Here is a 17,219-nt window from a genome sequence, read left to right as displayed (position 1 = left end):
TAACATATTTTAGGTCCTAATGTGCACTGTATATAAATTACTTCTGTCAATTCCCACAGTGACCGTGAAAACAGATATAATTATCCCATCTTGCAGAGGAGAGAAAAAAGCCTAGAAAGGTAACATGCCTGTTTTCACATAGCTGGTAAATGGCAGGAAGTGAAAGCAAACCTAGTCAGATTGCAGGACTCATGGTTGTCTTAGTATGTCTCTTTGGTCCTCTTTATGGCCACAATGGGAAGGCTAAGACAGAATCAGGATTGAGCAGACTACTCAGACTAGGGAGATAAACACCTGACTGAGTAGCCAGGGAGAGAAGGATGTCACAGAGGACTCTGAACCTCTTTTCTTGGGAGTGGGAACATACCACAGACTAGGAAATCTGGAAAGAAACTGGTGTTGGAATGGAAAATAAGGATTCATTACATGAACTTGGAGCAGATATCAGACATTCTAATTTTCCCTTCTGTGGATTGCCTATTTATAGATTTTGCCAATTTTCTATTGCATTATTGGAATTTTCCTTGATAATTTTTAAAAGCAGTTTGTAAGTATAGTAATTATAATTTATATTCATTTTTTTCTAACATATAATTTGTCTATTGACTTTGTATGGTAAATTTCACCATATCAAAGTTTTTCATTTTGGTATGATCAAATTACTGTCTTACTATTTCGGGTTAGTTTTTGGTTAAAATAGCGCCTCCCATTCTTAAATTATACAGATAGTCTCCTGAGTTTTCCTACATTTAAGTCATTAGTACATGTAAGATTTATTTTTTATATGGTGTGAGATGTGGGGATCTAGTTTTATTCTTTCCAAATGGATAACCAGTTGTATCAGTATTATATATTAAATAATCCATCCTTTCCACTGAATAGAACTATCATCTGTCGTATGTTAAAATTTTATATATGCTAGCATTGATTACTGTGTTCTGTCTTTTCCCCTAATTTATTTAATATACCACTAATACATATTCATTTGAATATAGTGACGAAAGAGCATATTCTCATAGCTGGTGTCTCTCTCTACTGTTCTTTTTAAATACATATTTGGAGGAGTTATTCTTTCATTTGAACTTTTTAAGATCTTTTATTTACTTCTAATCCAAAGACTCTAAATAGATACGTAGTCAAGTTTTTCTCTACATATTCATAAGCAGTTATTCTTCCACATATACATTAAGGTAATTCATTTAATTCTAATCCGAACAGGGATTCTAGCTGGAATTGCATTATATTTATATAGTAAATTTTGGAGAATTGACATTTTAGTGATAGTAAGTCTTTTTAATATTATCAAAGTCCTCATTCAAGAATATAATATGTCCTTTCATTTCTTTAAATTTGTTTTCAAATGATTTCATAGTTTTATTTGAATATGTTTCTTTGTCATTTTTGTTAAGTTTATGACTATCAGTTTTGCATCTACTATAAATGGACTATTTTCTCTATTTCAGCTTCTTGATATTTGTTTTTTTGTTTTTGTTTTTGGGTTTTTTTGGTGCAAAAAGGTGTTTTTATTATAGTACAGGGACAGGACCATGGGCAGAAAGAGCTGCACTGGGATTGTGAGGACTAACGGGTTATATACCCTTTAGTTAGTGGGAGTTAGGGATAGTCTCTAAGGAATTTGTGCATGTTAAAAGCAAGGTCTCCAGGATCTTGGAGGGCTAGCTATTATTAAGATAAAGTTGCTTTTAGTCTTCAATGAAACATCAACAGTAAGGCAGCCATGAGTGCCTTGAGGAATGTCACACTCTGCATGTCTCGGATTTATCAGCAACCTGCAAGTTGTAAGGAGACTATTTTAGCTGCATTTCTCTTGCCTTTGTTCTCCTCATCATTTATCCCCTGAACAGTTTTCACTTAAATTTTTAAGGTTGCTGAGGGTGAAAGGTTTTATCTTCTGTAACTTTTCCCTGATGAATAGGGGCGTAGAGATGTCCCTACCTTGGGGTCAACATTAGTCAGTTGGGGATGTAGGCATTATGAAAGGCAGAGACAGCTGAATCCAAGGTAGACAACATATATGAAATCTCCTTGAGTAGAAAGGGTCATCTGTCGGCTTGATCTTATGGCAGTGAAGGAGTCTTGGCACCAGGTGGAGAGACACTGGAAAAAAACAGAGAAACATGATTAAAATTATTATGAGAAAAAGAATCCCAATAAAGAGACCTTTGATAGTTGGCTAAAATCCTCCTCCAGTCCAGGAATTTATCCAATCTTGAAAGGAGAGGGAGGGATTGTTTAAATTGCCAATTTGAATATTTATATCTTTTAGCAATTCTGTTACATTTTTGTGATAATCTGGAATATATACATAGCATTCTGTTTTTATGATGGCACGTGTTCACCCTGTGCAGCAGTTAAAATATCTAATGCCATTTTATTTTGGAGAACTGCTTTATGAATGAGTTATTTCAGTGTTTAATAATGTAATGCTATTTTTGAGAGTCACTTAAGGCCTTAATTGTGGAGCAGGTGGTGTTAGCCATCATATAGACTGTTTTGTTTAGCAAGCAATCAGATAACAAGAGTCACTTTTATGGAAACAAAAGAAAAATATAAGTTCGTGGTTGGAGCAAATTACAAACCCAGTGTCTGAATCTCCAGTACTGCCAGAGAGATTTCCAGATCTCAGGTTTGAAGCATCCTCAGACAGACTGGGATCAGGCTGTGGGAATCAGATGAATTTTTCTGGTTTGTAATTTAAATGTCTCTGGTGATCCTTTTGAATGGCCCATAGTGCAACAGGCACAAAGATTGTCTGTACATGACTTTTGTGGCAATTTCTTTGAAGCTACCCTCAAGTTGTCCAGCATCAGTTTTCAGGGCTTTAGGAACAAGAGCAGTTTTAATTAAGAGGATGGAAGAAGATTGGAAATCTTGGTATTTGTTGATAGAATAAAGAAAGACTATTGGTTTTTGTGTATTTGTCTTATGTCCATCAACTTTATAAAATCCTCATATTAATTCTAGTCGTTTTTTACTAGTATCTCTTGGATTTTCTACAATTATATCACCTGTTCCAACACCCCTGAAAAAGAGTTCATCTATTTTTTCCAGGGTTTATACCTGTTATTTTATTTTCTTGTCTTGTTCATATCTTTTTAAATTCATTTGAACTGAGACTGTGTTAAATAATAATGATGACATTGAGCATCCACATCTACTTCCTGATTTTAATTGAAATTATTTGGTGTTTTGTCACTTGGGATTATATTTGATGTTTTTGGTAAATATTTATTTTTAATTAACCGTTTTACTTCTATTCCAATTTTACTTAGATGTTTTATATGAAATGCTTTTGGATTTTGTTAAATGCCTTTCAGCATCTATTGATATAATAGCATTTTTTCCCCCTTTAACCAACTGGTAAAATGGATTAGTATTATTGAATTTCCTGAATTTCTTTGGTCTCATGGAATAAGCCCTACATCATTTACTTTTTAAATATATCATTTCCTACATGGTTATATTTTATTTATAAATTTGGTACATGTATATTAAGTGAGATTGGTTTATAAATGTTTCTTTATTAGGGGGCACTAATTTTATCAGTTTTGTATTAAAATTAAGTGAATATCATAAATGTTCTTATTTTTAAATATTTTCTCCATCTGTGGCTAGGCCTGGTTTCTGATTTTTAATTTTGTCTATTTTTTTTTTATCTTTTATTTATCAAGCTTGTGAAGTCTTTGTTTTTTAGTCTTTTCAAAGAACTAGCCTTTGTATTTTTTTATGCTTTCCATTAATTTTATTTTCCATAACATTTACTTTTTTGCTTCTATATTTATTAATTTCCTCTCCCTAGTTTCTTTTTGTTTTGTTTGTATGTTTTTATTTTTCAGACTTCTGAAGGGAGTACTTAGTTCTTTTATTTCTCATCCTTTTTTGTTTAATAATAGAGACATTTAAGGGAATAAGTTTTCCTTTGGGTAAAATTTTCTCTGTCATATTTTTAATATGAATTATTCTCCTTTTCAGTGCTATCTGAATACTCTAATTTCTTATTTTTTTCTTTGGTGAAAGGGTTATCTAGGAGTATATTTCTTAATTTCTAAGTAGTTAATTATTTGGGGAAGGAGTTACTTTTTATTTATTTAACTTGGAGGTATTCTGACTAAATGTGACTTATAATACCTTTTTGAATTTGTTAAGCTTTCCTTTATGTTGTGTACATGATCAGTGTTATAAATGTTCCTTAGAAATACAAAATGTAATAATTCTCAGCTTGATGGATATCTCAGCTAAGTGTAAGATTCTTGGGTTCTTTCCTCTCAGTAGACTATAGATGCTCTGACTTCTAGCTTTTAGTACTGCAAATGAGAAGTCTACTGTAGCTCTGATCCTTTTTCCTTTGAAGGTAACTATTCTTTTTCCTGAAAGCTTTTGTTAGATTTTTCTTTCTCTGGTTTTTTCTCTTTTTTTCATTGGACCTCAGTTGGATCACTCATAATCCTTGGTTCATGACATATATGTACTGGCTGGAACTTCATGTATAATCTTGAATAGAAGAGTAATAGTGGGCATCCTTGTCTCATTCACAGTTTTACAAAAATACACTGCTGAATAACTTTTGGGTTTAAGCAGAAATTATAATGAATGTAAAATACCTAAAGAATGACATTAAAAACACTATATCAAAACTCGTGAGATACAGCCAAAGAGGTATTTTGAGGGAGATGTATAGCTTTAAATAGTCATATAAGAAGGAAAGAACAAACTCAAAGAATGTAGAAGAAAAAAATAATAAAAATAAGAGCAGCAGTCAGTGAAGTAGAAAACAAAGAGATGATAAAGACAATCAGCAAAATAAAGCATTAATATTTTTTTAAACAAAGTAGACCTTTGGCAAGTTTGATCACAGGATGAGAGAAAACACAAATGAAAAATATAAGCAATGAAAGAGGAGCAATGACTACAGATAAAGAGTAAAAAAATAAAATAAAAGTGGATGCTGTTAACAAGCTTACACCAACAACTTTGAAATCTTAAATGAAATAGACATACTATTAGAAAAATTTATCTTACCAAGATTCAAAGCAGTTAAATGGTCCTATAACTATTAAAGAAATTGGAGCAATGTCTTCTCACAGAGAAAAGACCAAATTTTTTTGCAAGTAAGTTCTACCAACTTTCAAGGAATAAAAGATCTTAATTTGATACAGTATTTTCTAAACAACTGAAAACTGGGGACTACTTCCCAACTCAATCTACAAGGCCAAGGCAACACTGTTACCAAAATCAGACAAAGATATTAAAAGAAGGGAATATTATAGGCCTATTTATATTATGAATGTCAATGTAACAATTTCAACTGTATGATATTTAAAAAAATATTTTGAATCACCTTAAGTGTATTACCTATTTATAAAATTAAAGTTATAAATAAAATAAAACTCTAAATGCTATGCTACTTATTTTAGACTTAAAAGAGGAAGACAAATTTAAGATACATTTGCTAAAATATGCATTTCACACTTGTAAATAACTTTCTTCAAAATGCAAGGTTTTGGGGCACCTGGGTGGAACAATTGGTTGAGCATCCGACTCCTGGTTTTGGCTCAGGTCATGATTTCAGGGTTGTGAGACTGAGCCCTGCATTGGGCTCTGTGCTCAGTGTGGAGTCTGCTTGAGACTCTCTCCCTCTCCCTCTGCCCCTGCCCTTGTTCCCCACACCGCCCCCCCAAAAAAGTGCAAGTTTTCCTTCAAAACAAAGATTATCATTCTTGACTTTCTTTTATTTCATCCTTTTAATCTGGCTTAGAAATAAGCAGTTTCTTTGACTATTATGATTTCTTAGAAGAACAGTAAAACATTAGAGAATGTGATATCTTATATTCTTTTAAGAAACTATAACATATATAATATTACCTAACCCCCCCACCTCCTCCTCTGGTCCTGAATACTGGTTGATCTTGGAATGAATTCTCATTGCTTCTGTTCCTTGGTGTCAATTGTTCTTGGGTCAGATCTTGGGAAAAATATATTTTAAAAATAGTCTGAAAAGTAAGAACCATGTTTGGCCACCTAGCCCTAGCATATTTAGAATATGTTATTATAGGAGTATGTTGCAGTTTTAAAAAATGGCAATGTATATTTTTAGAACAGAATAGCAAATTCAAATCAAAACCACATTGAGATACCACCTTACACCAGTTAGAATGGCAAAAATTGACAAGGCAAAGAAACAACAAATGTTGGAAAGTTTGTGGAGAAAGGGGAACCCTCTTACACTGTTGGTGGGAATGCAAGTTGGTACAGCCACTTTGGAAAACAGTGTGGAGGTTCCTGAAAAAAAATAAAAATAGAGCTACCCTATGACCCAGCAATTGCACTACTGGGTATTTACCCCAAAGCCACAGATGTAGTGAAAAGAAGGGCCATATGCAACCCAATGTTCATAGTAGCAATGTCCACAATAGCCAAACTGTCGAAAGAGCTGAGATACCCTTCAACAGATGAATGGATAAAGAAGATGTGGTCCATATATACAATGGAATATTACTCGGCCATCAGAAAGGATGAATACCCAACTTTTACATCAACATGGATGGGACTGGAGGAGATTATGCTAAGTGAAATAAGTCAAGCAGAGGAAATCAGTTATCATATGGTTTCACTTATTTGTGGAACATAAGGAATAGAATGGAGGACATTAGGAGAAGGAAGGGAAAAATGAAGGGGGGGAAATCGGAGGGGGAGACGAACCATGAGAGACTATGGACTCTGAGAAACAAACTGAGGGTTTATAGGGGAGGGGTGTAGGGGGATGGGTTAGCCGGGTGATGGGTATTAAGGAGGGCACATACTGCCTGGAGCCCTGGGTGTTATACGAAAACAATGAATTATGGATCACTACATCAAAAACTAATGATGGATTATATGGTGACTAACATGACAGAATTAAATTTAAAAAAAGAATAACAAATTCAGAAGGTGAATCAGATTTTAAGGTAAGGATCATTATTAACAAATGGGGAAAAGAAAAATTATGTGGTAAGTGGTATAGGGATAACTAAAACAAATCAAATACTCCAAAATCAACCTCAAATTAAGTAAGAAAAAAATAACAGGAAAGACTAGTACCAAAAAAAGGATACAGAGCTTATCCAAAGCAACACTTTAAAAATTACAAAGCGTAAGATAGATTTTGCCTATAAAAAATACAAAATCTCTGACTTTAAAAACTGCCAAACAACCTAAAAATAGAAGATGGACAAAAAATGTGTGTATCATGTATGGAGAGAGTTACTATCCATACCATATAAAGAATTTATTTAACTATGTGTGAAAACTCCCAAGACCCCACATAGGCAAATGGTTGAGAAACAGAAACAAACACCGGAAATATAATAAGCACAAAATGCTTGATCACTAATAATTAAATAAACAAAAAATTCACCTTTTTTAAAAACTAGTATAAAGACTTTAATGATAAAGTTTCCCTTCTTTTGATGACAAAAATTATGTATTTTTATAACCCACAGAAATGTTTGTGATCAAGTAATCTTCTTGAGAGTCTATGCTTGGGAAATAGCAGAAGAGGAAAAATTATTTATATGTAAAGATCATTTCCTTACACCACACACAAAAATAGACTCAAAATAGATGGAAGACCTAAATGTGAGACAGGAATCCAACAAAATCCTTGAGGAGAACACAGGCAGCAACCTCTTCGACCTCAGCCTCAGCAACTTCTTCCTGATACATCGCCAAAGGCAAGGGAAGCAAGGGCAAAAATGAACTATTAGGATTTCGTCAAGATAAAAAACTTTTGCACAGCAAAGGAAACAGTCAACAAAGCCAAAAGACAACCAACAGAAGGGAGAAGATACTTGCAAATGACATATCAGATAAAGGGCTAGTGTCCAAAATCTATAAAGAACTTATCAAACTCAACACCCAAAGAACAAATAATCCAATCAAGCAATGGGCAGAAGACATGAACAGACATTTTTCCAAAGAAGACATCCAAATGGCCAACAGATACATGAAAAAGTGCTCAACATCACTCGACATCAGGGAAATACAAATCAAAACCACAATAAGATACCACCTCACACCAGTCAGAATGGCTAAAATGAACAAGTCAGGAAATGACAGATGTTGGCGAGGATATGGAGAAAGGGGAACTCTTCTACACTGTTGGTGGGAATGCAAGCTGGTGCAGCCACTCTGAAAACGGTGTGGAGGTTCCTCAAAAAGTTGAAAATAGAGCCACCCTAGGACCCAGCAATTGCACTATTGGGTATTTACCCCAAAGATACAAATGTAGTGATCCAAAGGGGTACATGCACCCCAATGTTTATGTCAGCAATGTCCACAATAGCCAAACTATGGAAAGAGCCCAGATGTCCATTGACAGATGAATGGATAAAAGAGATAGGTATAATATACACACACACGCACACACACACACACACACACACGCACACACACAATGGAATATTATGCAGCCATCAAAAAATGAAATCTTGCCATTTGCAATGATGTGGCTAGAACTAGAGGGTATTTTGCTGAGCGAAATAAGTCAATCAGAGAAAGACAAGTATTGTATGATCTCACTGATAGGAATTTGAGAAATAAGAGGATCATAGGGGAAAGGAGGGAAAAATGAAACAAGACGAAACCAGAGAGGGAGACAAACCATATGATACTCTTAATCTCAGCAAACAAACTAAGGGTTTCTGGAGTGGAGGGATGGGGTGACTGGGTGATGGACACTGGGGAGGGTATGTGCTATGAACTATGTAAGACTGATGAATCACAGACCTGTATCTCTGAAACAAATAATACATTATATGTTAAAAAAAATTTAGCTCACATTCCACTTCCTACATTAAAAAACCTCACCAAAACATTGTAGTACAAATTAGTCACAGTTTTTATACTCATTAAGACCTCACCTTCATTTAAGTACAGCTATATTCAAATCGAAAGTGCCCCTGGAGACTCTAATCTATTCAGTACTTTATGTAGAGATTGTATAGTTATGGATGCAATATAAATTCATCTAATGGACAGTGTAATTGCAGAGCAAAGTGGCACATAATTTTAAGACTAAATTAAGGTTTCATTTTTGCTGCTGCTGCTGAATAGGTTCACTCCATGGGTAACACCCAAACTATGTTATCAGAGAGAGAAAGAATTTTAAAAGGCTATCTGTTACATCTCTCTTAGTTAAAACTAAAATTGGCAAGTCAGAGTGGACAGAATCATTAAAGCTAGTGATGACACTAGTGATCTCAACTAGTTATGACAAATAGCACTTCCTATGAGCCTACCTATGAAGGGCACTGGGTTTGGGGGATTTTGTTTTGTTTGTTTATTCATTTGTTTTTACCCCACCACAATTTTATGCCCATGTTAGGGTCTCAGTATAGAAATTGTCAGAACATTTAGAAAAAAGTTCATAAATGTGCCTCTTGCTTTATCCACAAATACCCTTCTGGTGAACTAATTGTACCAATGTATCCTTTCTTTCTAATTCATTTTTCCAAAGTGGTTACAGTGGTTTAGGAAAACAAGTGCAGGAGAGACAGCAAAGTTTATGTCTCAGGTCTTAGCAGTGTTGTATCACAAATTTGGTAAACTTTCTTGGGGATTTTCTCAGGTGTTCTCACCTGCAGGGGTCCAAACCAGCCCTTCTGCTCCCCTCCTCTCACTATTTTTTACTTCTGATAACCTAATTTTATTTCTGCCCACTATCCATGAATCTAGTCCTTAGCCTCTTCCCACAACTCATCTGTTCCCATCTCTTGGCCCTGGGCTGACCATGCCCCTGAGTTTAACTTCATTTTTTCAACAAGTATTTATTGGACATTGACCACATGTGGCCAACTGGCCTCATCTTTGCTTTGACTTCTGGCGTGTAGGCATTCTCCAGCTCTTTATGGGTCTTCACAGGATTTCTGACTTCCTAACTCCACACTGGTTGTATGTGCTGGCACTCTTTAACTTTAGCCATTCTTGACAGACATTTTTCTCTTCTATATTAAGAATAGTCTACAAATTTCTTTAGCTCCAATTTTGTTGTCATTCAAATTATTTTTAGTTGTGCTTTTTCTGCCATCGCATGGCATTTACTTTCATGATTTTCATGAACTTCAACACTCTTACTTTTGCTCGGCTTTCTTTTAAATGCATGCTTATTTTTTCTCTTACTAACCAATTAATATCCTTAAGATTTTCAGCTATCTTGATAATCATCATCTATAGCTTTTCCAACTTACTAATGTCTTTTCAGAAATCATGTCAACCATTTGAGAAGAAGAAAAGCCAGCATATCACAGCAAATATCTTCTTCCCAGATGAATGACTAGATTAACATAATGGGCATAGCGTTTTAGATTTTCTTTGGGCAAATTAAAATAAAGGTAGACTGATAAATTACTCATTTCATAACTCTCCCTATGTCTTATTTTTAAGAAACATAATAATTTGTTCAAAGAATACAATAGATAGTATTTAAATTCATTTTGGATGAGTGCTGTAAATGGCTTATTATCATTTATAATCTTAAATCCAATTCTAAGCATTTACATGCTTTATACTCCTTCCTATGAATCATTTTACTGGGCCTCCATTTTTGCAAAACTAGCTTTAAATGATAAGCATCACAATAAGGCTTCCTTTCTAGTACGAGCTGAACAACTTCCCTTCTGTTTTCCTTGCCTAATTCTCTGCCCCACCTTCTGCCTTCCATTATTTCCTTCAGAGCATTCATTCAAGCCCTATACTATATATTCTCCCTTGTCCTGGAATCCACTTTTTATTTTCCATGCTCTTAATTGTTTCTTATTCTCTCTTAGATACCCTCTCTTAGTAAATGAGCTAACATGTTATACAGTTGACCTTTGAACAACAGGTTTGTACTGCACGGGTCCACTTATATGCCTATTTTTTTTCAGCAAATATATTGGAAACATTTTTGGAGATTTGGGCCAATATGAAAAAACTCAAACAAACTTTATAGCCTAGAAATATTGCAAAAAATAAGAAAAAGGTATGTCATGAATGCATAATAGATGTACATATGTAGATACCAGTCTATTTTATCATTTACTACCATAAAATATACACAAATCTATTATAAAAAGATAAAATTTATCAAAATTACACATACGAACACAGACCATATATTATCTTTTCATTTTTGATGTCTAGTGTTAGTAACACATATGACATCTACAGTCTTTTATAGCATATAAGAAAATATTGCGGTGGGTACTGACAGATGACCATTTTGTAAACAAATAATGTAAACCTATGGTACCAGTAAATACAAGTGCAGTACTGTAAATGTATTTTCTCTTCCTTATGATTTTCTTAATATTTTTTTCTTGCTTACTTCATTGTAAGAATATAGTATATCATGCATGTAACATATAAGATATATGTTAATTGCCTGTTTATGTTATAGGTAAGGCTTCCATTCAACAACAGACTATTAGCAGTTAAGTTTGGGGGGAGTCAAAAGTTATATGCAGATTTTCAACTGAGCAGGGGGTCAGTGCTTCTAGCCCCCATGTTGTTCAGGTCAATGTACTTTTTTGACTGACTAAATATATTCATGTATTTGAATATGTTTTAGATTCCACACATAAGTGAGATTCATACAGTATTTGTCTTTCTCTGTCTGACTTATTTCACTTAGCATAATGCCCCCAAGGTCCATCCCTGGCAAGATTTCATTCTTTTTTATGATTGAGTAATACCATATTGTATATATCTACCATATTTTCTTTATCCACTCATCCATGAATGGGTACATAGGTTGCTTCCATATCTTAGCTATTATAAATAATGCTGCAATGAACATTCGGGGACATATGTTTTTTTCAAGTTAGTGTTTTTATTTCTTCAGATAAATACCCAAAAGTGGAATTGCTGGACCACATGGTAGTTCTGTTCTTAAATGTTTCAGGAAATGTCCATGCTGTTTTCCATAATAGCTACACCACTTTCCATTCCCATTGATAGTGCACAAGGGTTCCCTTTTCTCCACAGTCTTACCAACACTTACCAACCACTACCTCCCGTCTTTTTGATAATAACCATTTTAACAGGTATGAAGTGATAGCTCCGTGTGGTTTTGACTTGTATTTCCCTAACGATTAGTGATGTTGAGCGCCTTTTCATGTGCCTGTTGACCATCTGTATATCTTTTTTGGAAAAATGTCTGTTCAGATCCTCTGCCCATTTTTTAATCTGATTGTTTTATGGCTATTGAATTGTATGAGTTCTTTATGTGTTTTGGATATTAATCTCTTATCAGATATATTATTTGCAAATATTTTCTCCCATTCGTACATAGCCTTTAAATTTTGTTGATGGTTTTCTTTGCTGTACTGAAGCTTTTTAGTTTGATATAGTCCCACTTGTTGATTTTTTTGCTTTTATTGCCTTTGCTTTGGGTGTCAAATCCAAAACATTATTGCCAAAACCGATATCAAGGAGGTTCCTACCCATATTTTCTTCTAGGAGTGTTATGGCTGCAGGTCTTTTATTCAAGTGTTTAATCCATTTTGAGTTAATTTTTGTGTATGGTGTAAGATAATGGTCCAGTTTCATTCTTTTGCATGTAGCTATCCAGTTTGCCCAGCACCGTTTATTGAAAAGACTGTCTTTTCCCTACCATATATTCTTGGTTCTTTCATTGTAAATTAATTGACCATAAATGTGTGGTTTTATTTCTGTGCTCTCAATTCTGTTCCATTGATCTATATGTTTGTCTTTATGCCAATATGATACTGTTTTGATTACAACAGCTTTATAAGAAAGTTTGAAATTAGCATGATGCTTCCAGCTTTGCTATTCTTTCTCAATATTGCTTTAGCTATTCAGAATCTTTTGTGGTTCCCTACAAATTTTAGGATGATTTGATCTATTCCTGTGAAAAATGTCACTGGAATTTTAACAGGGATTGCACTAATGAAGTTTTTTGGGAGTAGTAGGGACATTTTAACAATATTCTTCCAATCCATGAACACAGAATATCTTTTCATTTATTTGTGGCTCCTTCAGTTTCTTCCATTAATGTCTGATAGTTTCCAGTGTACAGGCTTTTTACCTCCTTGGTTAAATTTATTCCTAGATATTTTATTCTTTTTGATGCAATTGCAAATGAGATTGTCTTCCTAATTTCTCTTTCTGATAGTTTGTTATTAGTGAGAAACACAACCGATTATTGCTTATTGACCTTGTATCCTGCAACATATATTAGTTCTAAAAGTTTTTGATTTAGTCTTTGGGATTTCCATTATATATAATATTGTGTCATCTGCATATAATGACAGTTTTACTTCCTTTTTAATTTAGATACCTATTTCTTTTTCTTGCCTAATTGCTCTGGTTAGGATTTCTAATACTATGTTGGATAAAGTAGCAAGAGTAGGCATCCTTGTCTTGTTCCTGTATCTTACAGAAAAAGCTTTCAGTGTTTCATCATTGAGTGTGACGTTAGCTGTGGGCTTGTCATATATGGCTTTACTATGTTGACGTACTTTTCCTCTATACCTACTTTATTGAGAATTTTTATCATAAATGTTGAATTTTATCAAATGCTGTTTCTGTGTCTGTTTAGATGATCATATTATTTTTATCCTTCATTTTGTTAATGTAATGTATCATATTGATTTATTTGTGGATGTTGAACCATCCTTGCATCCTTGGACTAAATCCCACTTGATTAGGGTGTATGATCCTTTTAATGTATTGTTGAATTTGGTTTGCTGATATTTCACTGAGGATTTTTGCATCTGTGTTCATCAGGAATATTGGCCTATATGTTTCTTTTCTTATAGTGTACTTGTCTGGTTGATATCAGGGTAATGAGGGCCTAGTAAAAGGAGTTTGTAGAAATATATTTCTTTATACTTGCAAGTTTAGACTTATGCTCACTACTATATCATTATTGTGTTCCCTTAAAAATACATTTTAAAAATCATTCTAATATTTTATATTCCCAATTCTCTTACTTTTAGAATTCACTTTTAGAATAAACTTATCTTTCTCCATTTTAAACTACATAACTATCTCTTTGTTGTTTCTGTCTACCTACCCCCCACCCAACATTCCCCACTAATGTGGTATTAAATGAAAGCATGTTAGGCCAAGAATCAGAAGATGATGACTGTCCATACATTAGCCAGGTGACTCTGACATGCCATTTCTCCCTCATGAGTGTATGTCCACATCTAGGCAATGGGTGGGTTGGACTAAGGCCTTGGAGGCCCCTCTGGGCTATAATGTGCTGTAATTTGATTCTAACTCTGATGCTGTTAGCTTGTTTTCAAAGTTAAATAAATGTTCTTATTTTTACATTTTGATTTTTTTCTTTTAAATCACCATTAAACAATTTCAACTTTGATTCAAATTTATAGTTTTTATGATCGTTATTTTTCTATCTAAATATGTTTAATCTTGTTTTTTTTCACATTTCCCTTTATTTTTTAAAATATAGACATTCAAAAATTTAAATTCAAGGGAGATGAACCATGAGAGACGATGGACTCTGAAAAACAAACAGGGTTCTAGAGGGGAGGAGGGTGGGGGGATGGTTAGCCTGGTGATGGGTATTAAAGAGGGCACATTCTGCACGGAGCACTGGGTGTTATGCACAAACAATGAATCATGGAACACTACATCAAGAACTAATGATGTAATGTATGGTGATTAACATAACAATAAAAAATTTAAATTCAAGTGATAACTCTGGTCCATATAGTTTAATAGTGGTTTTAAGAGTAAAAAGCTCTTAATAGCAGCCTAATTCTTTTTTTTCCTTTTTTTTTTAAAGATTATTTATTTATTTATTTATTTGAGAGAGAGACAAAGTGACAGACAGCACAGGTGTGACAAGTGATCATGAGCGGGGAGGAGAGGGAGAAGCAGGCTCCCCGCTGAGCAAGGAGTCCAATGTGGGGCTCAATCCCAGGACCCTGAGATCATGACCTGAGTCAAAGGCAGCTGCTTAACCGACTGAGCCACCCAGGGGCCCTATAGCAGCCTAATTCTTAATGCCAAAATTTAATCTTTTTCACAGGAAAGTAAGCATATAAAATTTTGAAGACTAAATTCTTGGTTCTTTTTTAAAGATTTATTTACATAAGTTTTGTAATTTTATGTTTAGCTTACACTAATATAACCTCCAAAATGCACAATTTATCTAAATTGATAGTACTCCTCTCAGAGGTCATTGTGACCCACAAATCAGTCCACTTAAATGATTTTCCTTTCACCTGGCAGAATAGAGTGTCCTTTACTTTTTGTCAGTAGTCACAAATATTGGAAGACGGAATTCAAATAAATCATTTCAGCATTATTGTCTTTCCTAAAATTTATTTGACCAAATTTCAAATTTATTCCAAGTGAAAAAACTTAAATTTTTTTTCAGTAAGCTTTTTGGTGTAATAAATAACATACAAATATTTTAATAAAGTTATTTTGTATATATTTTAACATCTTCATTGCATTTTTAAAAAATAGCCTTATCAAGAAATAATTTAAATACCATAAAATTCACCCATTTTAGGTGTACAGTTTAATAGTTTTTAGGATATTTATAGAAGTATATGACCACCATCAAAATCTAGAGCCTTTCTATCACCCCAAAAAGAAACATCATGGTCTTTAACAGTCACTACCCTTACCTTTCTGCCCTTCCCACATCACTCATTGATCTACTTTCTGTCTCCATAGATTTACCTGTTCTGGACATTCCATATAAATAGAACCATATAATATGTAATCTTTCATATCTGACTTCTTTGACTTAGCATAATATCTTTGAGTTTCATCCATGTTGTAGCATGGATAAGTACTATATTCCTTAATCAGTAGCTTCTTTATTAAAGTGAAAAATAATCATGAGCAGTGTGGTTCAGTTGAAAAAAAAAATAGTGATCCGGCAATCAAATACTTCAGCTTTCTGGCTCTGTTTATGCCTTTTACAGGTCTTTGGACAAGTTATTAATTTCTTTGACTCAATTACTTCATCTGTGAAATGGAAATATGATAGTATTTCTAACCTATCTTAGAACATTAAGAGAATTAACAAAAAAAATGTAGGACCCCCCAAAGAACTACACAAATATAGAATATTAAACTGCATTTTAAGTTGGTTTTCCTGGTCTAATAGCAAACCAAATTATTATATTTGGGATAAAGTATTAGGATTAAAAAAGCACTCCTTTAATAATAAAGGAAGACTATAAATTTTAATTCCTGTTTGCCTAAAGGTCCATTTGCCTCCACTAATTTATATTATAGTCAGCCTTGGTTAGCTTTAACAATACTAGTCACTCTTTCACTCATGGACTCACCCAGGCACACAACCTGCTGCTTGTAGACATTTATAGATTATCCACTTTCTGGGCCAATAGCATGAGTAAGAGCAACCCTGTCTGAATGAGAAATAAATGACCACCCCACCCTCTCTGTGTCCAATGTCTCACCTCTTACCAGCATCCCTCTTCTACTTGCTAATCACTAATACTATTCTTACATCATTAAAAAACAAAAATCATTCCTATGAGTTCAGGTAGCTTTCCTACGACAGTCTAAATAATAGCTAACATTCACGAATTACTAACCACATGCCAGGCACAATATAGTCACAGCGTACTCATTTATCATTACCCTCCTGCCCTCCAAGATTAATCACTTTTATTATCTCCAGTTTACAGATTACCAAGGTGTACAGGAATTAAGTCATTTGCCCAAAGCCACACAGTTACTAACGAGCACAATTGGAACCTGACTCTAGAACTGTGCTGCCAAAACTTGGGCTCTTAACCCTTAAATTCCACCACCTGGGAGCATTAAAACATATATCTTATTATCATTAATTTATATTTCAGGAGAGCTACTGTGCCAGACCACTTCCAGTACTGGTGATAAGCACAAGTTTCCATAAGGGGAAGGCAGAAGAGGTCTGGAGGACAGTAGACACCTGATGACAGGTTATGGGAACTCCTGATGGGTTATGTGATGGGTTATGAGATGGGTATGGGTATGTTTTAGGCTACTTTAATATGATTCTTTTGTTTTCTGTTACTCAAGCCATGTTCACAATTGATTGGGAAATTTCAGCATTCACAGAGAGTTCTAAACATTTGATGCAGATCCTCCTAGACTCTCTGTTTTGAATATATGTTTTTATAAGAATAAGATACAAATGTAGTGATCCGAAGGGTGACCCAAAA

General features: G+C 34.1%; 1 protein-coding gene across 1 annotated transcript in view; it reads left to right on the top strand.

Annotated features, from left to right (window-relative positions):
* LEKR1 (leucine, glutamate and lysine rich 1) overlaps window positions 1-17,219 on the top strand; it is a 187,852-nt gene that overhangs the window by 98,182 nt on the left and 72,451 nt on the right. The window lies entirely within an intron of this gene.

Source organism: Eumetopias jubatus, unplaced genomic scaffold (assembly GCF_037043125.1).
Source record: "Eumetopias jubatus isolate StellerSeaLion01/CBP00866 unplaced genomic scaffold, mEumJub1_p1.0 scaffold_1, whole genome shotgun sequence".
NCBI lineage: Eukaryota > Metazoa > Chordata > Mammalia > Carnivora > Otariidae > Eumetopias > Eumetopias jubatus.
This window is presented reverse-complemented; position numbering and strand designations above follow the sequence as displayed.